This window comes from Schistocerca americana, chromosome 8 (assembly GCF_021461395.2).
Source record: "Schistocerca americana isolate TAMUIC-IGC-003095 chromosome 8, iqSchAmer2.1, whole genome shotgun sequence".
Lineage (NCBI taxonomy): Eukaryota > Metazoa > Arthropoda > Insecta > Orthoptera > Acrididae > Schistocerca > Schistocerca americana.
In genome coordinates, this window is record NC_060126.1 from 172,268,922 (window position 1) to 172,294,371 (window position 25,450).

The 25,450-nt window shown below is 37.3% G+C and overlaps 1 long non-coding RNA gene across 1 annotated transcript in view; it reads right to left on the bottom strand.

The window, feature by feature from the left end:
* Positions 1-903: 903 nt before the first annotated feature.
* LOC124544978 overlaps positions 904-25,450 on the bottom strand; it is a 95,388-nt gene continuing 70,841 nt past the window's right edge. The window contains exons 9-12 of the long non-coding RNA XR_006967580.1: positions 13,681-13,859; positions 5,013-6,107; positions 1,110-1,215; positions 904-982 (exon numbers count right to left, since the gene is read on the bottom strand). This is a non-coding gene — a long non-coding RNA (uncharacterized LOC124544978). The remainder of the gene's footprint in view (positions 983-1,109; positions 1,216-5,012; positions 6,108-13,680; positions 13,860-25,450) is intronic.

The following is a 25,450-nucleotide window of genomic DNA, read 5'->3' on the forward strand; positions in this document are numbered from 1 at the left end:
AACAGTGTATCTCTAATAGTTTTCTATCACTTTTCAAAAGTCTCATATACCAGATGTGCTGAATGTTGTGAATGCTCAGTAATATTTGCATGCCGCTAAAGGCAAGAGAGAGCACATTTCAAGAGTTTGAATAATAATTCTGGACAATATTTAATTGTTTACATCTATTTATGGTTTATACTTCGTAAACAGAGATGTTACATGCAATTCTGATACCGCAGTCGTGCCTGTACCAGTATGTTGTAATTGCAGAGCATTCCAAAATTAAGAGACACGAGATAAATTATGAACAAATGAACTAGCTATTTCAAATTTTACATATTATCCTGAATTATTGCATTCAACCTTGTGATATTTTTCTTCCTGTTGAATACACATATCAAGAGAACAAGCTCCCATTCTCAGGTTCAATGTAACAGTTCTACCGTAACATCATGTCACGGTCATCTGTCCACAAAGATCTGAAATTTCTCTTGGCAACAAATGAAAGTACAGCAGAGTGCTATGAAACTAAATTAACATTTTTTCTCCACAATAACATAATCCAACTTCATTTCCTCATCAACCATCCAACAAATCATCCTTGTTCCTCTACCAACCATCACAACACTGGAAACCACTAACACAGCAAGTACTACTACCCAACTAAGTTAACATCTTTGTTTTTGTTTAATGGAAAATCCAAATATATTTACTCTTACATAATACATTTAATATCTCTGTTTGAACATTGCCACAGTAAATGACAATCTAAGATCAACTATTTTCAAAAACAGAAAAAACTTTGTGTACAGTTTATGCAATACACGATCTGATCCAATCAACAAATTTCTCAATCAACAACAGCTGACATCTGTGGTGTCTGTGCACGCACCCACACTTGTTGGATTTGAAGCTATTTTCCATTGGAAGGAATTACAGAAACAGTCTTGGGCTATCTTGCATTTACTTCCCTTGATTGTTGAGGTTGGTTCCTTGTTGCCTGCAACAAAACAGAACCACAGAAGACACTTATAAGGAGAGAAAAATGACAACGATCACCCTGAAAAGCATTTTTCCTCAACTTTAACTTTTTTTACACAGTCATTAATTCTAACATTTCAAATTACCTTGTCTTTATTTTGCGAACTTTCCTCATTGTTTAGCACACAGTTTCCAGTAACTTTTTCCTTGCTCCAGGTATTCAGTAGTAGTAGCAGGTGTACTGCAATGTCCCTATATGTAAACAGCATAGCTCATTTTCAAGTCCTTCTGAAGGATTTTATTGTATCATTATAAGCACAATAACTTACAAAATAAGAAAAAGAACACATGTTAATACAAAGATAGTAGTAAAAAAGGTTTAACTTGCAACAATGACAACTTAACAAATACAACAGTGGCTTGAGCTGCTGCTGTGCTCTCAGGCACTTGACGTGCTTCCTTGCTAAACTATTTCTTGACTGTATCATTAATATTTGAACACTGTAAATGATAAAATTATGCTGCTTCAAAATACACAATGAATAATGCAATAATAAAGTAAGTCTGGTACATTTTGTCATATGCTATGTAATATCACAGTGTATTCAACTTACATTTTTATAAGAACAGAAATAGCTTATTGATCTGTGACTGCCAGTGTCAGCGATACCATTACAAATGACAATACCAAGATGCAATCACAAGCATCCTAAAGAACAGCACTATGTCCCCTCCAAAATTGTTTTACAATGACAATGCCAGACACTCACCGCTGTCTTTCTTGCAGCAAATACAAATGCACCAGATATGCATGATTAACTCTTCCAGTACTGTAAAATTAACAGACTGTTTCTAACAGTGCATAAAAATAACAAGAACCCATGCACATTTCAAATATGCCATATGACATGGAGTGAACAGAAAGGATATTTTAATAATGTCTACTTTACATTCCTTACTTTTCCAATACTCATAGCATCTTCGTGGGCAGACACACAATAATGGGGGACAGGGAAATAAAACAGCTGGGATGGGGCTAAATTACCATGGGTAATACAGACTGTCATCTAGTCACAATGAAGACAACCCTCCTTTGGATAGGGCACTCCAAAATTTAGGCTCCTGGTAATCAAGATTAAGATACGTGCAAAAAAATTGTCAATCCACTCACAGAAAAAAAGACTAACTGGTCAGGTCATTCAACATACGCCATGAAACATTACACCATTCACTGGACCAGGACATGACCGTGTTATGTCCTATACTTTCGATCTCAGAATGTCCAAGTCTGGACAGGAAGTCCTCAACTTGGAAAATACAATGTATAGCTTGTAATTCTCCAGGAAGCCAGACGAAAAGGCATGGAATCCAATATCCCTTACCAAACAACATTTGTGACTAAATTGAGGAATTCTTGCTAAAGGAAACACACAATGTTATTTTGGATGGAGAGAGATCAACAGCAGTAGAAGTAACTTCAGGTATGTTGCATGTTAATGACCTGGAGGGCAATACTGATGGCAGACTTAGACTTTTGCATATAATGCAGTTAACTGCAATGAAATATTCCATGAAAGAATACCCAAACAGGTTTTGATAAGATTTCAAGGTGGTGTAAAATTTGGAAACTTGCTTTAAATCTGCTGGTATGAAGAAATGTACACTTCACAAAATGCAGTTAAGTACTATCTTACAATTAAAATTACAATTAGTCACAACTGTAATCATTCGACTTGCTCAAATACGTGGGTGCAATTACTTGTAGGGATATGAAACAGAATGATTATATATGTTCTGTCACAGGTAAGGCACATATTTGAAAGGTGTGATAGGCAATAATGTCTCTATAATTGAAACTCTCAAGTCGTCCTACTTTGGACACTTTGGGCATCTCCTGGATATCATACTACTGCTACAGTAACCCATCCATTACGATGTGTATTAGTGTCATTATTATCCTAAGTAAAATTCGGAATGCATCCACAAAACACTGAAGGACCATGCAAAAAACACTTGTCAATTTACACCATCTACAGTGCTCATCTCTATGTTATCTGCAGCTTTATACACTGTAAGGCGCGAAGGCCTTCTCCTCCCATAATAACGTGGCATCTCTGTTAAGTCGTCCATCTGTTACAGAGATGCCACGAGTAGGACGACTTCAGAGTGTCAATGATAGAGACATTATTGCCTATCACACCTTTCAAATATGTGAGGTATATAACAGGGACATCGGAAGATCATATTGTATGTCTACCATGTCTCTTGTTCTTAGGATGACGAATCATCGCAAAATAAATGAGTGAGTCTGTGTGTGTTTGGGTTAAAGGAGCACTGAATTGTTATAAGATTAAAGTTATTGGTGATCTGACTCATTATAGGAGTATTTCAGTTAGTTCACAGAATACTAAGAAAATCCAGTCAGTCTACAGAGGAGACTCCTTATTAACCACTTGAGTGTCTTATCTTAGAATACTGCTTAAGTGTGACAGTCACATATCAATCAGACATATAAAAAGGATGTCATGAATGGTAAGTTTTATTCATAGAGAGATGAAGAATCTAAATAGGACGACACCAGAAGATGCCAATTATCCCGTGAATGTCTACTTACAAAGATTCTGGAATTGGAATTAAATAAAGAATCTACCGATACTCTTCAGCCCACTATGCACTGTTCCTAAAGGGAATTCAAAGAGATAAGATTAATTACAGCACAGTCTATGTATGACAAATAGAAAAATTTACCAATGTATGGTACAATTCTAAGTATTCTTTGCTATGCACTGTAGAGTGATTTGCAAAGTATGTATGTAGTGCAGATGTAGAAAATATCCATTCAAGTGATCAACTGAATGTTAGAACATGTACTCACTAACACTAATCTTGCCTGACCATGTTTTCTCAACATGCTTCTAATGCATTCCAAACACTGTCCTGAACACACACACACACACACACACACACACACACACACACTCACTCACTCACTCACCCTCTTTCCATACATAGTTCTCTCCAAGACTAACACCTCATACCAACTTTTGAGCCTCATAATGAAAAATGTCAGCCATGAAACTTTTCAGAGCCAAGTCAATTCTCATAAAAATTGAGATCACATATTCGTCACCAACAATGAAATTATTTGATGTTGAGGGAATTAGATTAGAAAAACGAGGCACTTAAAGTAGTTTCAGATTAGGGAAAAGAGACAAAGTAGTACACGAGTTTTATTATGTGGGCAGCAGAGTAACTGATGATGGCCCAAGTAGAGGATACAAAATGTACACTGGTAATAGCAAGAAAAGAATTTCTGAAGAAAAGAAATTTGTTAATATCGAATAGAGATTTAAGTTTTAGGAAGTCTTTTCTGAAAGTATTGGTATGGAGTGTAGCCATGAATGGAAGCGAAACATGGATGATGAACAGTTTAGACATGAAGAGAATAGATGCTTTTGAAATGTGTTGCTACAGAAGAATGCTGAAGATTAAGTGGATAGATCACATAACTAATGAGCAAGTACTGAACAACACTGGGGAGAAAACAAATTTGTGGCACAACCTGACTAGAAGACGAGATCAGTTGTTAGGACACATTCTGAGACATCAAGGGATTACCAATTTTGTATTAGAGGGAAGTGAGGAGGGGGGGGGGGGGGGGGGGTAAAAATTGTAGTGGGAAACCAAGAGGTGTATACAGTAAGCAGTTTTAGAAGAATGTAAGTTGCTGCAGTTAATCAGAGATGATGAGGCTTGCACACAATAGAGCAGTACCTTTAAAACTCTTGAAATGGTGAAGAGTCCTGAAGAAGAATCAAGTTCATGAGGTGTTTACAGTTGGGAAAATAGATGCACAAAAACTGACAATTCTTCACGAAATTATATTCTGGCTAATCAAAAGTACAAGCTGTTTTATGGACAGATAGTATATGCCTAAAACATTAGCACTATACATATTATAAACTTATGACATTTATTGATCTCGCACATTTTGATAATACAAGGAGAAATAAAATAAACAAAAAGAAATAGTTTACATTAATTTTTACCTTCACTATCTTTTCTGATTTCTAAGCCTGTCATCTGGAGTCTCACTCTTTTTAATCACATTGTCATTCCAATAGCACAGGTGCGAAATTTATATCTTCATTGACTGTGCCTTCCAAATATGTCACAGTTTCTGAGATTGTGGTTATGTTGGGATCTAAGAAAGCAGTTGCTTTCTGCCAAATACATATTGGATTTCACTTCCACAGTGATGTGAGACGTTTAAATGTGTCTTTCTTCCAAACATATCATCTGCTCACCACCACTATCATTAGCTGCATAGAACTAGTAGCTGACACATCCTCTTTCATTCCTGTCATATCTCACATTGAGTGTAGACACTTGACAACATTGCTGCAGGAAACACGTTCAATTTTCCAACTTTCATTGCTCGTTCTGAAATCTAAGCATATGTTTGAGATTGTTTTATTTCGTACTTTGTTTATAACATTGTATCTCAACTTCAGGCAAATATACAAATTCTTCGGACACCTGTTGCAGTAACTTCATTAAATTAAACTTCATGGCTCCAACAGAAACAGTCATTACTCTGCTCACACCTGTCCTGAAACATCCATTAGTAAACTCACCACTTCCAACCACAACATGCTGGCTATAGCCTAATAAAAACCATCACAATACCGTAGCACAGAAAGAGTCATTTTCTTTCATCAACAGCACTTACTGTCACTTTCTTTGTACCACATTACTGAAACAAATCACAACAGAGTTTCACTTAAAAGAGTATAACATGATAATTTTTCTGCTGCTTCTGCAACCCCTTGTATCACTATAGGCAGAAATTACATGCAATGCAACACATAACACATACTACCAGGGAAAACCTTCTCCTATGCATGGACAATCCAACAGCAAACTAATGGAACTCTGTGACACTTCTCACATTCATTTAATTGCATCTTGCTCAATCCCCTTCTAGTCATTTAAAACGTATACTATCATTTTTCTAACTGCTGTTCCAGTTATTCTCCTGTAAATGCATGTTTTCTGACAATGTCTTATATGTTTGCCTTTGTTTCTGTTCCTTCCAACATGTACATAATAAGACTGCTTCCTTATAACCACAACCATTTCTTCTGAAAATAAATGACATACAGTGACCTATATGAAAGGGCCATAGACAATAGCATAAAAGAACACTGTAGCTTCAGCTATTAATAATTCAGCTATAATGCAAGAAAAATTAACCAATACATAATGCAAGTGTATCATACCTCTCATGCTAGTGATGGAGGTTTGTGTGGCATGCCTGACAACCTCATATAGCAAAGCACCTAATGAAGCTAATACAATGAAATCAAATTTATGCCACTATAAGAAAGACACCAATTTAATGCAATAAACTCAGACGCTTAAGCAATGCTGTGTGTTTCATCATATGATAAACAAATAATAATGAAGGCTGTAAGTGATCAATATGTCCAACACCCTGACACAAACCTTGCAAAAGCAGTATTGTCTCTTAGCATGCATCTCAACCAATTATTCAGCATATCATCCATACAATATTTAAGCATTGAGCCCTTCATGTGGTTCAACAGCTATTCCCCTCCGTCGAACAAAACGATACATACAAAGCTCCCAATAATACTTTGTGCCAAACCGCTTTTATGTTACACACATTTTCATATGCACAAACATCTTAACTTTTTAATCCATTTGACAACATTAATAAAGTGACACAGTTTGGAACAGCATAGCAGCAAATAACAACATATAATAGAAAAAAAAATGGAACCAAGATGCTCGAGTTACCACTAATTCATACCTGAACACTACTCAAACAAGTGCTGCCACAATTAACTTGTACAAAGCATTTGCACACAACAAAATTCAATAAATGTCTCCTTTGCAAACAAAACTACACTCTGTCTACATGCTTATTAATATTTCTGCAAACACGGCAACCTCCCTATTCCGATACTTGGATTCTATGTATCACTACAAAGACATCATGTTAACCAACCCGCAACCTCTTCTCTCGCTCCTACACTCACCCCAGTCCATCACTCTGCAACCTACTTATATTTCACAGTGTGACGCTATGAATAGATTAATACATGTTATCACACACTAATATTAGACAAAACCAAGTTACACAATATACATATTACACTCATAATTGAAAGTACAAAGGAATACAAAGAATTTACTATTACACATCACACACATCTCATCTTTAGCCCAATATATGAGGGTCACTCCAAAAGAAATGCACACTATTTTTGTAAAAATACAGTTTTCATTCTGAATGTGTGAAAGTTTTACAGTATGTAGATACATCCTTCGCACTTGTTTTCAAACTTAGTTCAACCAGTTCCCATGAGTGGCGCCATCACAGCACATCTTCAAGGTGGCTGCTACACTTGTTCATCAGAAGCAATATGCTGTCATAGAATTCCTGTGCTGTGAAAACAAGACAGTGGGAAACATCCACAAGAGATTGAAAAAGGTGTATGGAGATGCTGCTGTCGATCGCAGTACAGTTAGTCGGTGGGCAAGCAGGTTACATGATGAAGGCAGGCTCGGCAATATTGAGGATTGTCCTCGCAGAGGCAGGCCTCGTACTGCACACACTCCAGACCATGTGCAGAGAGTTAACGAATTGGTGACTGCTGACAGACGCACCACAGTGAACGAATTGTCATGCTACATTGGGATAGGGGAAGGAAGTGTTTGCAGAATACGGAAAGAGTTGGCATTAAAAAGGTTTGTGCCAGGTGGGTTCCCAGGATGTTGACTGTGGCTCACAAAGAAACAAGAAAAACGGTATGCAGTGAACTTTTGGAACTGTACAAGAATGGTGGAGACGAATTTCTTGGAAGAATTGTGACAGGTGATGAAACATGGCTCCATCATTTTTCCACCAGAGCAAGAGGTAATCAATGGAGTGGCATCATGCAAATTCACCCATGAAAAAAAAAAAAAAAAAAAAACCCACATCTTCTGCTGGAAAAGTTATGGCTATAGTGTTTTTCGATTCCAATGGACTGTTGCTTGTGGACTTCATGTCAAGTGGAACCACCATAAATTCTGATGCATATGTTACGACATTGAAGAAACTTCAAGCTCGACTGAGTCATGTTCGACCACATTGGCAAAAGCAGGATGTTTTGCTGTTGCACGACAATGCACGGTTGTCAAAAAACCATGGAAGCGATCACGAAACTCGGATGGACAACACTGAAACACCCGCCTTACAGTCCTGACCTGGCTCCATGTGACTATCATCTCTTTGGGAAACTGAAAGACTCTCTTCATGGAAGAAGGTTGGAAGATGATGACTCCCTTGTGCACGCTGCCAAACAGTGGCTCCAACAGGTCGGCCCAGAATTTTACCGTGCGGGTATACAGGCGCTGGTTCCAAGATGGGTAAGGCAGTTGAGAGGGATGGGAATTATGTAGAGAAATGAAAATATTGTTCCTAAAGGATGTACCTACACATTGTAAGACTTTCGAACATGTAGAATAAAAGATGGGTTTTTAAAAAAACTAGTGTGCATTTCTTTTGGAGTGACCCTCGTACTAATTCTTTATGACACCTGTTTCAATAAGTACATTCCATGTAACTTCATGGTTAGTCCTCGTTACTTTGCATACACATTTGTCCTGAAACATCCAATGGTAACTCCATCACTTCCGACTACAACACAGTGGATACTACCTAATGAAAAACCATCATCATACCTCAGCACAGAAAGAGTTTGGTGTAATCACAGCACTCACAGTCAGTTTCTTCATTTCTGATGGAGTTTCTGCTAAATTATAAATCAAGCAAGTGGATACAGAAACAGCGCTATCAGTTGAAACAATTGATAAACATAAATTCCTGGGTATTATAGTACACAAACATCTTACAAGGAAGGAGCACATCACTTACACGCGTAAAAAAAATCTTCTGCAACGCCTACCTACTAAAACACCTTTCTAGCATAATAGTGCAACCCATTTTAATACAAATCTATTTTGGAATTATCCACTCCCACCTGAAATATGGTATCAAGATTTGGGGTGGGGCACCAATGGCATATATGGATAGGGTTTTTAGAGCACAGAAAAGAGCAATTAGGATAATATCTAATATTTGTAAGTAGCAGTCCTGTAGAGAATATTTCATTAAGTATAACATACTAACAGTAAATTCATTGTATGTTCTCAGAACTACTGTTTGTAAAAGAAAATATGGAGCATATGGTAATTAATAGTGAAATCTATAATTATAATACAAGAGAAAGACAGGATTTCCACATAAAATTTAGTAACAAAAGAGTAACATATCATAGTCCATTTTCAGCTTGAAGACATTTTTATAAGTTTGCCAAATAATATAAAATTGTTAGAAGATTTACGACAAAATTAAAGCAACTGTTAATTGATAAATGTTGGTACTCCATCAAAGATTTCTAATGGTATTGTGAATAATTTATCTTTACTCCTAAATTTTCTTTTTGTTCTTGTGTTTGTAAACTGACTATGTCCACAACTGTTAAGTTATTATAGACAAATAAATCATTTAATGATTTTATTACTGTACCAAATCACAACAGTGTTGCACTTGAGGGAGTATAAAACATGGTATTAATTTTTCTGCTTCATCAACAAAAATCACATATTGCTAGAAGGCAGAAACTGAATCCAATGGAGCAAAATACACATATATTGTCCTAGTCACTGAAGACACAATCGCACACTAATGGAACTCTCTGATAGCATCTATCCCATTTCAGTCATTTCAGACACACACCATCTTTTTAACTGCTGTTCCATATGTTTTCCTGTAATTACATTTTTTTGTCTAATACTACTACTTTTGCATTTTCTTCTGCACCTTCCAACACGTACATATAACACAGTCTTCCCTTATATGCACAAACATTTCCTCTACAAATAAAATAAAATAATAATAATAATAATAATGAAAAGGTCATAAACAATAGCATAAAAGAACACTGTCATTTGAGCTGTTAACACTCCAGCAATAACGCAAGAAAAATTAGCCAATCCATAATGCAAGCCTATCATAACTCTCATGCCCATGATGCCTGACTGAACCTCATGCAGCAAACCACATAACCAAGCAAACAAACTCAAATCAAATTTAATAACTGTATGAAATCCACCAATTTAGTGACCGACTGCGTTCCTTCCAAATGCTTGCAATTTAAGCACAGTAAATCCGATCATTCACATTACAACTACTCATCCAAAGAGTAACAACGAATGTTACTGGTAGCTACAGAAAGTGATGGTATAAAATTAATGAAACACACACCCCTACTCCATTTGATAGCACACAACAAATCCTATGACTCAAATACTTTCAAATACAACTGCAACTTCAGTTCTACAAAACTATCATGCCACTCTCCTGTAATGTACCTACAACATCATCTATGCCAATTACGCAGTTCATCGATGATCCTTGGGCACCAATGCGTAAAGGCAGTCTACAACTATCTGCACTGCCAATATTTCAAAGCTGCTTTCACAATTCACTTACATCATTCACACAGTGAGCTACCTTTTCAGACACCTCTTGCATGTGTTTACACAACACCCCAGAATGAAATCCATGAAACAACAGCATACAACACAGTCACCACTACAAGTACCAATGCATATGGTCACACAAACAGTGGAACAGAATTTTATATTTTAGTAAGCCACATAGTTATTCCTCTAACACAATGTCACCAACATATCAACTTCGCATCATATGCCTGCTTCACACTATAGTAATTACCACACTATAGCAATTACTTATTGTTTCCACCAGTACTTACAGAATATAGACACAACAGATTTCATCAGTGACAACTGATGAAGTTTTTCCTTACATCATTGATGCTTTAGATAATGAACATCCTGCTCAGGTGATGGTCAATAGCATCTGCAAACTTTTAAAAATTTGGGTAATGTTGCGCTTTCTGATGTGGAAAGTCAACTGAAAAATTTATATTCAAGGACTCTACTGCATGAAACTTTGTAGTAAATGTTAGCTACTCATTTCCTGATTTGATAACACTTGATATGTTCTGTCTTAACCAACCTGTATCTCTTCTCTTCTCCCTCCAACACTCACTTTTATATATCCCTCTGCAACCTACAAGCTACCTACATTTCACCGCATGACACTGTGAAGGGAAATAATATACATTATGCATGCACTAATGTTAGACAAAATCAAGTTACACTAAGTACATGTTGCATACACGGTAGTTAAAACCGTATTTAAATACTAATATTTATTACTAAGCATCACAAAAATTTCAAATTTAGCCAAATACATTAATTCACCATGACACCCCCTCCAATAAATACATTACATAAAATATCACGGCAGCAAAAGCAACAGTCCTCTTTCCTCTAGACACACACATTCCTATTGCAACAAAACCCGTCACTTCCAACTCCAAAAAATGGATACTGCCTAACGAAACACCATCACAGTATTCAGTACCTTACCAGAAAAACCATCACTTTGGTGTAATCAACACAAGCACCGTCAGTTTCCTCATGCCACTTCACTGAAATAAATCACAACACAGCTGCATTTGATGAAGTGTCGTAACATGGATACAACTTATCTGCTTCATCTGTCACATCACATACTGCTATAAGACAATTCAACAAATTATATATACTGCTGGGTAAACATTCTCCTAGTTAGGGGAACACAGTACGGACTAAATGAACTCTGACAGCTGCTCCTCCTCAATATCATTCTGTTCAGTCCCATTCCAGTCATTTGAAACACATACTATCATTCGCTGCTGCTGTCCCAACTATTCTCCTCGAAATGTATGTCTTTTTGTACACTCTGGAGTATTTTCAGTTGCTCCTGCTCCTTCCAACATGCATGCCATAACATATCCTTTCGTTATTGCACCAATAATTTCCTATGAAAATTAATAAATACAGACTGACCCATACAAAAGGATCTCTCACAACACCATAATAGAACATGGTCATTTCAGCTGTTAACAATTCAGCAATGAAATGAGAAAAATTACCCAATCCATAATGCTAGTGTATCATACCTCTCATGCCAGTGATGGACATTAGCATAGACTGTTTGACTGAACCTTGTACAGCAAGCCAAGTAACAAATCAAGCATGCTAAAATCAAATTCCTGCCACACATACAGAGCATCCTTTCAGTGCAATAAAACCAGAATCTACACCAATGCTCTGAAGATTTCAATCCTGAACATAAATGTTTTCCATATCACATGATGACTAGTCATCCTACGTGGCACAATATATATTACAGTGCTAGCTAAATCCACTGATGGTGCAGAACTAATGAAACACATACCTCTATACTCTGTTCAGTAACATACAACCCTCAACTATTCTGAAATACTGCCAAGTATTTCAATACTACAACAGCAGTATGCTGTCACTTACAGTTTTAATGAATTACTAGAAATATTCTTTGTTAATGAACCTGCATTCTCCTCTTCACCCTCTGACACTCACTGCAATCCATTGCTCTGCATCCCACTGGCTACCTCTACTTTGCAGCATGACACTACAAATGGTGTACCACACATTATACATGAAAAACCATTAGGCAAAATCAAGGAACACAATCTACGTATTATATTCACTGTAATTAAAACCATATACGTAAATACCAGGGTGGACCAGGTAGAAGTGGCTCGGATGATTAGATATATCTTGAGGTATATTTTTGGTAGCTGTAACTGAGGAGAAAATAACCTATACTTACTTCCAATAAAATTGAGTATATGCCCATACAGCTGGAGAAACCTTGGGGTGCACTTGCACAAACTTCAGGCCTGACAGAGAAGTTATAAGAGGTCATTCCGGTATTGGAAATAGCTGGCCATCCATGTCACCTGATCTGTCAGTGTGTGATACCTTTGCGTCGCGAGCCATCAAGTCTAAGGTGTATTGCAACAACCCTCATAGAATTCAAGAACTGCAGCAGAATATTTAAAATGAGACTGCAGCAATTCCAACAGTCCAGCTTTGATTCGCCTTCAGCAACTTGCTGACCAGAACCCAAAATCGCATAAATATTAATTGTGGTCACTTTACACATCTGTTATAGTCAAGTTAGTACTGAATTTCCATTCCTCTTGTGTGCTGCTTAGTGCCCTGGAATTCTGTTCTTTGCCCCAATTTTATTTGCTCCGCCATCTACAAAATATTTACACCATCACATGAATATCAGCTTCAGCCCAATATATTGATTCTCCATGACACCTGTAGTGACCAACACATTCAGCATGGCTCCAACAGCAATTGTCTTTCCTCTGCACACGCATTTGTCCTGAAACAAACTCCGCCACTTCCAAAAACCAAAACTGGATACTGCCTAATGAGAAACTATCAGTGTACCTTAATAGGAAAAGAATCTTTTTGCTTTAATCAACAGCAATCACTATCAATTGCCTCATGCCACTTCACTGAAAGAAATCACAACAAAGCTGCACTTGATGGAGTGTCATAACATGAATAGGTTTTCTGCTTCGTCTGCAACATCTTGTATCACTATCAGGATGAAATTACATGCAATGCAACAAATTATACAATCGATCTGGGAACATATTCTCCAAGTCAGACATGACACAACATAAAACTAACGAAACTCATTGGCAACTATTTATCTTTCTTCACCTGTGCTCAATCCCCTTCCTATCATTTCAAATTGATACTATCATTTTGCTGCCGCTGTTCCAATTATTCTCCTCTAAATGCATGCTTCTTGGTGACTTGTCCAATATTTGCAGTTGCTCCTGGCCCTTACAATGTGTACATCATAACACAGCCTTCCACCACAACCACAACTGTTTCCTCTGAAAATAAATACTTACATGTATAAAAGGGTCATACACAACTGCATAAAAGAACACTGCTATTTCAGTTGTTAACAATTCAGAAATAATGCAAAACAATTAACCAATCCATAAAGCAAGTGTATCATACCTCCCACACCAGTCATGGACATCAGTATAGCATGTCAGACAGAACCTCATACAGCAAATCACCTAACCATGAAAGCATGCTCAAATCATGCAATGAGCCCATGATGTGGTACATCATCTTTTCCTCTCCATCATGCAAAGAAATACAGACAAAGCTTCCAATAGTACTCTGTGCCAAACTGCTCCTATATTAATTACATTCTCATATGCACCAACAGATACACATTTGTAACCCAGCTACACAGCATTATTAAACTAAGCATACCTCCAAAGAACCACATAGAACAGGCAGAAACAGTACCAAAATGCTTGACTTAATATTTATTAATCTTTGCACACTGCTCAAAATAACAAGTGCTCCCACAATTAACCTCAACAAAGCTTTACTTCACACACAGCCAAATACAATGAGCGTTTGCTTGAAAAAAGAATATTACACAGTCATTTATGATTTGTATTCAATGGATCACAACAAATAGTGTGTGTTAACCTATCTGCATCTCTCTTCTCCCTTCAACACTCACTCCAGTCTTTCCCTCTGCAACCTATAAGATACTTATATTTCACAGCACACCACTATGGAGTAATGTGCATCATGCATGCATTAATATTATAGGTGAAGTCATGGACAATGGAGATGAGTTTAGGCTTGTTTTGCACATTTATGTCACGCATTCTCCAACAACCAATGAGCTTTCAGTAGTGTTTTCAGCACACTGCTATGTACGTCATAGCAAGTTCAAGCATTAAACATGATCATAGTGAGTTATTCAGTGAATTTTTATTCCACTTTTTGTGAACTGTCATGGCTGATTGTGGTGGTAAGCGACAAATTCTGCACAAGCAAGTGAAAGACAACATTTGCAGAGTACACACTTTGTTCAATTGCAGCGCACATATATGCGCTTACCACAACTATTGGCTGGAACTGGCAATGGTGAAATCTGTGTCCACATCTCAAGCTGTATGAACTGGCATCATTCGTGGATCGGACTACAGATAAAATACACTCACTGTACTTAAAACTGTAAGAAAATACAAAGTACTTTCAACTAGACATAATATAAATTTCAAACAACCAAATATATTAATTCTCCACGACACCTATTGCAACCAATACCTTACACACATCATCATGGCTCCAACAGCAATAGTCCTCTTTCCTCTGCACATTTGTCCTAAAACAAACACTCCTCATACCACTTGACAAACAAATCACAACAGAGCTGCACTTGATGGAGTGTCATAACATGACTAACTTTTCTGCTACATCTGCCATATCTCTTATCACTATGAGTCAAAAATTACATGCAATTAGATGCAATAAATTATACATACAACCTGGGAAAACATTCTCCTAGTCATGAGACATACATAGCAAAATAATGGAACTCAAACAGCTACTCACTCTCACTCAATAACACACTACTCAGTTCCCTTCTGATCATTTCAAACACATACTATCATTTTTCTGCTGCTGTTCCAACTACTTTCCTCTGACTGCATGTTTTTTGGTAACTTCTCATACATTTGCAGTTGCTCCTGCACCTTCCAACATGTATGTCATAAATTAACAATCTGTTACACCCACAACTAATTCCTATGAAAATAAACTCAGTGACGAATACAAAAGGTCACCTATAATAGCACAAAAGAACATTGTTATTTCAGCTGTTATAATTCAGCAATAAAGCAAGAAAAATTAATACATCCATAATGCAAGTGTATCATACCTCTCATGCCAGTGATGGACATTAGCATAGCATGTCTGACAACCTCATACAGCAAACCACATCACAAAGCAACCATACTGAAATCAAATTTGTCACCACATGCGAGGCACTGTTTCAGTACAATAAAACCAGTGGTTTACCAAATGCTGTGATCAACTGCATGCTGAACATACATCCTATCCAAATACTTTATACTTAAGCACAGTGAATCTCGTCATTCAAATTATGACTATTCATGCTAAGAGACACAGGCAAACATTACAGTGTTTACAAATGCCACTGATGGTGCAGAACTAATGAAACACATCCCTGTACTCTGTTCAGTAACACACAACACTCAACTATTCTGCAAGACTGCCAAAATTTTTAATACTACAACAGTACGCTGTCACAATATTTCTAGTAGTCCACGGAACAGCTATTTTAACAAACCTGCATCTCTCCTCTTCTCCCTCTGACACTCACTCCAATACCTTACTCTGCACCCTGCAGACTGCCTCTACTTCACAACATGACACCATGAATGGAGTTACATGCATTATACATGAACTACTATTAGACAAAATTAAGTAACACAATCTATGTATTAACACTCACTGCAATTCAATTCAAACCATAGGTAAATACAGGGTGGAGCAACTAAAAATGGCCTGGACATGTTTCTACATGAATTTGTGGGCTCATTAAATGAGGAGGAAATGACCAATACCTCTTTGAACAGCATGTAGTAAGTGCCCATACAGCTGGGAGAACCTTGGGGCACAGTTACACGAACTCCACACCTGACAGAGTTTATTAAAGGTCCGTCTTTGCGGAATAGATGGCCATTCATGTCACCTGATTGTTCAGTGTGCGATAACTTTGTGCAACGTGTCATCAAGTCTGAGGTGTATCACAACAAACCTCATAGTCTTCAAGAACTGCAGCAGAACATTTTCGATGAGACTGCAGCCAGTCAGGTTCGTACTGAATTTCCTTTCCTGTGGAGTGACTCTTAGTACCCTGAAATTCTGTCCTTCAGGCCATTTTTATTACTGCACCATGTACAAAATATTTACATCATCACATAAATATCAACTTCAGTCAAACATATTAATATTCCACGGACACCTGTTGCAACCGACACATTACACAAAACACCAAGGCTCCAACAGCAATTCTCTATTTTCCTCTGCACACACATTTATCCTGAAACAAACTCCGCCACTTCCAACCACAAAAACTGGATAATGCCTAATGAAAAACGATCACTATACATGACCAAAGATAGAATCATTTTGCTTTAATCAACAGCACTCTCAATCTATTTCCTCATGCTACTTCACTGAAATCATCTCTTTTGCAAATAAATGAATCTAGATTGACCCATACAAAATGGATATATACAACTGCATAAAAGAATACTGTAATTTCAGCTGTTACCAATTCAGAAATAATTCAAGAAAAATTAACCAATCCATAACGCAAGTGTGTTGTATATCTAACACCAGTGATGGACATTAGCACAGCATGTCTGACTGAACCCCATACAGCATGCTCAAATCTGATTTACGCCACCACACGGAAGGCATAGTTTATTAACAAGAAGCTTAACCAATGCTGCGACCAACAGAATCCTGTACGTACATCTTTTCCAAACACTTCAAACTTAAGCACCATGACTCTCGTCATTCACATTATGACTATTTATCCTAAGAGGCGTAAAAAACATTAAAGTGTTAGCAAAAGCCATTAATGGCACAGAATTAATGAAACACTTGCCTCTATTCTGTCCTGTAAAACACAACACCTTTTGTTAGTCTAACAAATACTCTCACATACAGCCAAACATTTCAATGGTACAACAGTATGATATGTACCACTGATGTGTCACACTCCTCCAATACGTGTCCTACAATTACACAGTATGTAACTGATCTTTGGGCACCAATGCCTAAAGGCAGTCTACCACAACAACTATCCACACTGCCAGCATTTCAAAACTACATACACAAATCCCCCACATCTTCCCCAAACTGAGCTAACTTTCCCAACACCTTTTGCATTCCCAATAATTAATCAATAAGCCAGCTGATTTCCCTCTGCTGATGAACATGTATGTATATATGTCTATTCCTGCTGCAATAAGAGAGAGAGAGAGAGAGAGAGAGAGAGAGAGAGAGAGAGAGAGAGAGAGAGAGACTATGAAACAACAGCACAAAACTACAAGTATCAATGCATCTGGTCAAACTATCTGCAAAACATAATTATATCTTTTATGACATTATCCAGTTATTCTGAAAATGCGAAGTTATCAAAACACCCACCTAACATCACACACGTGCTTCACACTACAGCAATTACTACTGTTTCTACCAGTGCTTACAAAATGAAGGAACAGCAGTTTCTACTGTATACCACCAATGACAACCTGGTGATGATTTTCCTAAGATTATTTATGCTTTAGATAATGCTTCATCCTAGCTGCTACGACTGGCACCTGCCAATACATTCCCATTTGCTTGGCTCTCTTCTAACTCTTGGAAAACAGGTGTTCAGTAATTATGTCATCATTCATGGCCACTATGTGGGTGTATATTCGTGAAAATTGTCAAATGGTGCCACATATAACACGCATTTCACAGTACATTAAAAATCACTAGATTCCCTCAAAGCACCCATCCCTCAAAAATGACTATTGTGAAGTATGCCACATTTTCCCTACATACAGTTAAATCCACATCACTTCAACAATGCACTCACTAAAACATTTCTGACCATTCCCTCTCAGCTGCTGCTATGTTATTAGTACCTAACATGCACCAAAATGACTGCTCTTGCAGGTTATACAGATACAGAAAGGCCACTCCAAAAACAATCCAAGATAAAATGACAAACTTTCATGCTGTAGCTACAGTCTCATTGGATGATACTATTCCAGTTGACACTAAAAACAATTTCATGCACTAAAATTACCTGCCATTTTCCTTCATCCTTTTTTCTTTCCCTCCATCCTGAGAACAAGCTACTGACTCCAAAAGCTTCCATGCATAAAACCTTGTTTTGTATAGGTTTTCTCCTGCTTGCACTTTGTGAACATATTTTTAATCTATCCAATTAACTTATATTTTGTATAGTAGCACCTAATAATGTTATGTCAAGTTTAAGCCTTAATGGTACTTATGTCCAACACATTATTCTTATTTTAATACACTGACATTAACACCGTAAAAGCAATGACATCTCTTACTATGGACCTTTATGAATTATTCAGCAAATCACCCATGCAATATTCATGCATTGAACCATAATGTGATACATCATCATTTCCTCTCCATCATGCAAAGAGGTGCATACATAGCTCCCATGATTGCTCAGTGTCGAACTGTTCCTATGTTGCCAGAATGAGATTTGCACTCTGCAGCAGAGTGTGTGCTGATATGAAACTTCCTGAAAGATTAAAACTGCGTGCTGGACTGAGACTAACTAGGGACCTAGACAGAGTCCCGAGCTCGAGTCTCGGTCCAGCACACAGTTTTAATCTGCCAGGAAGTTTCAAATTTTCCCATGTTAATCACATTCTCATATGCACAAACGGCCCGACACTTCTAAACTGACTGCTCAACATTAATAAAGTGACACAGGTTGAAACAGCATAACTGCAAAGCCCACATAGAACAGGCAGAAATTGTACCAAAACCATTCAATTAATCTTACTTCAACCTTGTAACACTGCTCAAGGAACTAGTGCTGCTGCTATGAACCTTAACAAAGCATTGTTTTACACATAGCCAAACACAATGTCAGCCTTCTTAAGTAAAATTACACTCTCTGCCTAGTATATACAAACTCTACATGCTTACAACCATTTCTGCAAACATTCGTAATTTGTGTTCAATGGATTACTAGGAATATTCTGTCTTAACCAACCTGCACTACTACTATTCTCCACTCACTCCAAACCAACACTCTTCAACCAACAGGCTACCTGTATTTGTAAGCAGGACACTATGAACGAAAGTAAGAATTTTATGCATGCACTAATGTTAGACAAAATCAAGTTACATGATCTAGATGTTATGACCACTGCAATCAAAACCATAGGTAAATACAAAATATTTACTACTAAACATGACATACATTTCAACTTCACCAAATACATTTATTCTCCATGACACCTGTTGCAGCCAATACATTACATAAAAAATAGTGACACCAACAGCAATAGTACAAATTCTCGACATCACAGATGGGACAACAGGAAACTAACCAAACTCTTTGACAGCCCCTCATCCTCCTCCTATCACATACCTCCCTATCTTTTCAAACTCACACTATCATTTAACTGCAGCTGTTACAACTATTATTTTCTAAATGTACATTTTTTGATAGATTCTCAAATATTTGTAGTTGTTCCTGCTCCTTACAATATGTACATCATAATATAGCCTTAAATTTCAACTACAACAATTGCCTCTGAAAATAAACGAATACGAAGTGACCCCATACAAACGGGTCATACATAATAGCATAAAAGAACACTTATATTAGCTGAAAATAATTCACAATAATGCAACAAAAATTAAGATATCCACAATGCAAGTGCGTCATACTTCTGACACTGATGGACATTAGCATGGAATGCCTGAGAAAACCTCAAACAACAATCTGTGTAACCAAGCAAGCACGCTCATATCAAATGTATGCCAACACATGAAAGGCACTACACCAGTGCAATAAATCCAGAGGCTTAAATAATGTTATGATAACTGAGTCCTGAACATATATCCTTTCCGAAAGCTGTAAACTGGAGCGCACAGAATCTCAGCATTCACGACATGACTAATCATCCTAAAATGCACAAGAAATATTACAGTGTTATGTAAAGTCACTGATGGTGCAAAACTAATGAAACACATACCTCTACCCTGTTCAATAACACACAACATCTGTAACTCAAAGAAATACTCTAAAATACAGCCATACATTTCAGTGCTACATCAGCAGAAGAATGCCACTAAACTGTGACCTCCTTACAAAATATCCTACCTCAGTTAGAAAGTACGTATTTGATCTTTGGGCATCACTGCCTAAAGGCAGTCTGCAACTATTTAAACTATTCACATCTCCAACATTTAGAAACTACTTTCTAGAAATCACCCACATCTTTCATGCAGTGAGATGTCTTTTCCAATATGTCTTGCATCCTCAATTACGCAATCAGTATGTCAACTGATTGCCCTCTGCTGACCAATGTGTGTGTGCCTTAAACATGCCCACTTCTGTTGGAATAAGTGGAGAGAGAGAGAGAGAGAGAGAGAGAGAGAGAGAGAGAGAGAGGTGTCTCTCCACAGATACCAACACACTAGACTACAATCCACAAAACAGTAGCATACAATGCAGTCACTGCTACAAGTACCAATGCATCTGGTCAAATGTACAGTGAAACAGAATTGTATCTTCTAGCCCATCATCCATTTTTTCCTTCAATGCAAAGTCACCAACACACCAAGGTAGCATTAGACTTCTCCTTCACACTATAGAATTACCACATCAAAGCAATTACTTTCTGCTTCTACCTATACAAATACAGTGTAGACAGTAGTTATTAATTTATTCCACCAATGACAACCTGATGACATTTTTCCCTACATCAATAATGCTATCTGTGCCTTGTCCTAGCTCATTAGACAAGCACCTGCTGATATATTCACATTTGCTTATGTCAGTTCTAACATTTTGGAAACAAGCACTCGATAATTACATCACTACTTCATGGCAGCTACACGGGTACAAATTTGTTGAACAACTGCCGTATGCTGCCACATGCAACATTCATCTCACATCACATTAAAAACTACTACATTCCGCAAAAATTACCACTTATAAAACATGGCACTCTTGCCCTTCATACAGGTAAATCCACGTCACTGATATCTGTAAAGCAAGTAACAATATTAGAGAAGGAAAGATGCTACTCACCACATAGCGGAGATGCTGAGTAGCAACTTTACTTCTCTAATATTGTTACTTTCATCCTGGATTTTCCATTATAAAGCAAGTAATATACTCATTAAAACAATTCTAAAACAATTCAGAGCATTCCCTCTCTGCTGCTGCAATGTTATTTGTATGTGACACACATCAAAAAGACTACACATTTGCAAGTTATATTTATAGAAAAAGCACACTCAAAAAACAATCTCAAGACAAACCAATGAACGAGACACTCACACTGTAGCTACTAATTGATTATATGATACTGTTATGTTTCACAACAGCAAGGGCATTTGACAATGTTAGATCAAGTTTAGGCCTTAGTGATACACACCAAACACCTTCTTACATACACACTGGCACTAATCATCCAAAAGCAATGCAATCTCTTCGCATGTATCTCAACAAAATATAGGAGAAATCACCCATGCAATATTCATGCATTGAGCCCTTGATGTGGTACATCATGTCTACTTTTGCAACATGCAAAAAGATGCAGACATAACTCCCAGTAGCACCCTGCACCAGACTGTTCCTGTGTTAATCATATTCTGAAATTCACAGACAGCTTGGTATTTCTTACCCAACTGAACAACATTACTAAATTAACACAGGCTGAAACAACGTAACTGCAAGAAACCACATATAACAGGCAGAAGTGGTACCAAAATGCTCAATATAATATTAATTCGTCTGTGTACACTGCTCAAACAAGTGCTGCCACAATTAAGCTGAACAAAGTGTTGCTTTACTCACATTCAAACACAATAAATATCTGCTTTTTAAGCAATATTACACTCTGTCCCTGCTATGTGCATCTCTTACATGCTTACTAACATTTGTGCAAACATTGTGAACACAACATCACATGATTCGCATTCAATGGATCACTAGAAATGTTCTTCCTCCTACACGCACTCTAATCCCTTACTCTGCAACCTACGGGCTACCTCTACTTCACACCATGACAGTATGAATGGAGTGATATCACATTATACATGATCTACCATAGACAACATCAAGTAACACACTCTACATATTACACTCACTGTAATTAAAACAACAAGTAAATACAGAGCGGAGCACATAAAAGTGGCCATGATCATTGGATACGATTCAACGTATATTTGTGGCACCATTAACTGTGAAGAAAATGACCTATACTTTCTTCCAACAGGATGGAGAGTGTGCCCATACAGCCCAACAAACCTTGGAGCACTATTACACAAACTTCATGCCTGACATATACATTATCAGAGGTCAGTCTAGTCGCAGAATTAACTGACCACCCATGTCACCTGATCTGTCAGTTTGCAATAACTTGGTGTAGCGAGCTATGAAGTTTAATGTGTATCACACCAACCCTCATAGTCTTCGAGAACTGCAGCAGAATATTTTGGATGAGACTGCAGCCATTCCAGCAGGCTAGCTTTGATCCGCCTTCAGCAACTTGCTGACCAGTACCCAAAAATGCAGAAAGTTGAGTGGTTGTCACTTTGAACATCTGCTATAGCCAAGTTAGTACTGGATTTCTATTCCTGTGCTCTGATTCTTTGTACCCTGGAACTCTCTTCTTCAGGCTACTTTTATTTGCTCCACCTTGTATAAATAATTCAAATTATCACATAAATATCAATTTCAGGCAAATATATTAATTCTTCATTACACCTGATGCCACCGAGGCATTACATACAATATTATGGCTGCAACAGCAGTAGTCCTCTCTACTCTGCATACACATTTCTGCAGAAACAAACTCTGCCACTTACAAACACAAAAAACTGGATACTGCCTAATGAAAATGATCACTACATCCTAGCACACAATGAGGTGTTTTGCTTTAATCAACAGCAATCACAATCAATTTCCTCACGCCAGTCCAGTGAAACAAATCACAACAGAGCTGCATCTGATGGAGTGTCATAACATGAATAACTTTTCGGCTTCCTCTGCAACATCCAGTACCACTGTAAGTATGAAATTACATGCAGTTCAACAAATTATACACACAACCTGGTTACAAGTTCTCAGTATCACAGATGACACACCATGAAACTAATCAAACTCTTTGACAGCATCACACCCTCCTCCAATCGCATCCTGCTCAATACCCTTCTCATCATTTGAAACTCTTAACATTTTGCTACAGCTGTTCCAACTATTCTCTTCTAAATCATCCCACATCTCGATATTTTCAGAGCGACACCTGAATATGAGCGTATAAGAGCCTCAAAACGGTTGTGTGTTAAATGAAAGAACCTTACAACTGTACCGGTATTTTCCATCTCTTCTAGATGTATGTCTGTTGACAACTACTCTAATATTTATAGTTGCTCCTGCTCCTAACAATAAGTACCTCAAAACCTATCCTTCCATTAGAACCACAGTTATTTCCTCTAAAAATAAATGAGTACAGTGTGACCCATACTAAAGAGTTATACACAAATCCATAAAAGAACACTGCTATTTCAGCTGCTAACGATTCAGGAATAATGCAAGAAAAATTAACCATATTGCAAGTGCATCATACCTATCATGACACTGATGTATATTAGCAAAGCATAGCATGTCTGTCTCAAAATACAGCAAACCATGTAACCAAGCAAGCATGCTCACATCTAATTTATGGCACCACATGGAAGCTGCCTTTTCAGGGCAATAAGACCAGAAGCTTAAGTGATACTCTGAGCAACTGAATCTTGAACACACATTTTTACCAAATGCTTTAAACTTAAGAACAGTGAATCACATGATTTACATTACGACTATTTTTTCTAAGAGGCTCAAGAAACATTATAATGTTAGCTGAATCCACTAATGGTTCAGAACAAATGGAACACATACCTCTACTCCATTCAACAACACACAACTCCTTCTGCAACTCAAACAAATACTCTCAAATGCAGCCAAATATTTCAATGCTGCATCAGTGCGATGCCACTCACCTGTGATCATTCTGCAGTATTTCCTACCTCAATTACACAGTATGTCACTAATTTTTGGGTATCAATCCCAAAAGGCAGTCTACAACAACTAACTACTTTACCAAAATTTTAAAACAACTACATGTGGACCACCCACATCCTTCGCACAGCAAGCCATCTTTTCCAATACAACTTGCATCTTCAATAAGTACTCAATCAGTAATTCAACTCAGTGCCCTCTGCTAATGATTATGTATCTGTCTCAATAAACATGCTCATTTCTGTTGGATGTCAGTGAGACAGAGAAAGAGAGGTGTTTGCACAAAGACCAATCCAACTATAATGCAAGCCATGAAACAACAGCATACAAAATATCACAACTACAAGTACTAGTGTCTCTGGTCACACAAACAGTAAAATGGAATTATATCTTTTAGCACATCATCTAGTTATTCCTTAAATGCAAAGTAACCAATGCAAAGTAACCAATGCAAAGTAACCAATGCAAAGTAACCAATACAAAGTAACCAATGCAAAGTAACCAATGCAAAGTAACCAATACAAAGTAACCAATACAAAGTCATCAACTTAGTATCACATGCCTGCTTGACACTATAGCAATTAAATGTTTTTACCAGTACTTGAAGAATGAAGAGACAGCAGTTACTAGTTCATTCCACATATGACTACCTTAAGACTTTTTCCTTACATCAATAATGATTCAGATAATGCTCTGTCCTAGCTGATATGATTAGCACCTGCTGATATATTCACATTGGCTTAGGTTGGTTTTAGCAATTGGGAAAGACGACTTCAGTAATTACACCAA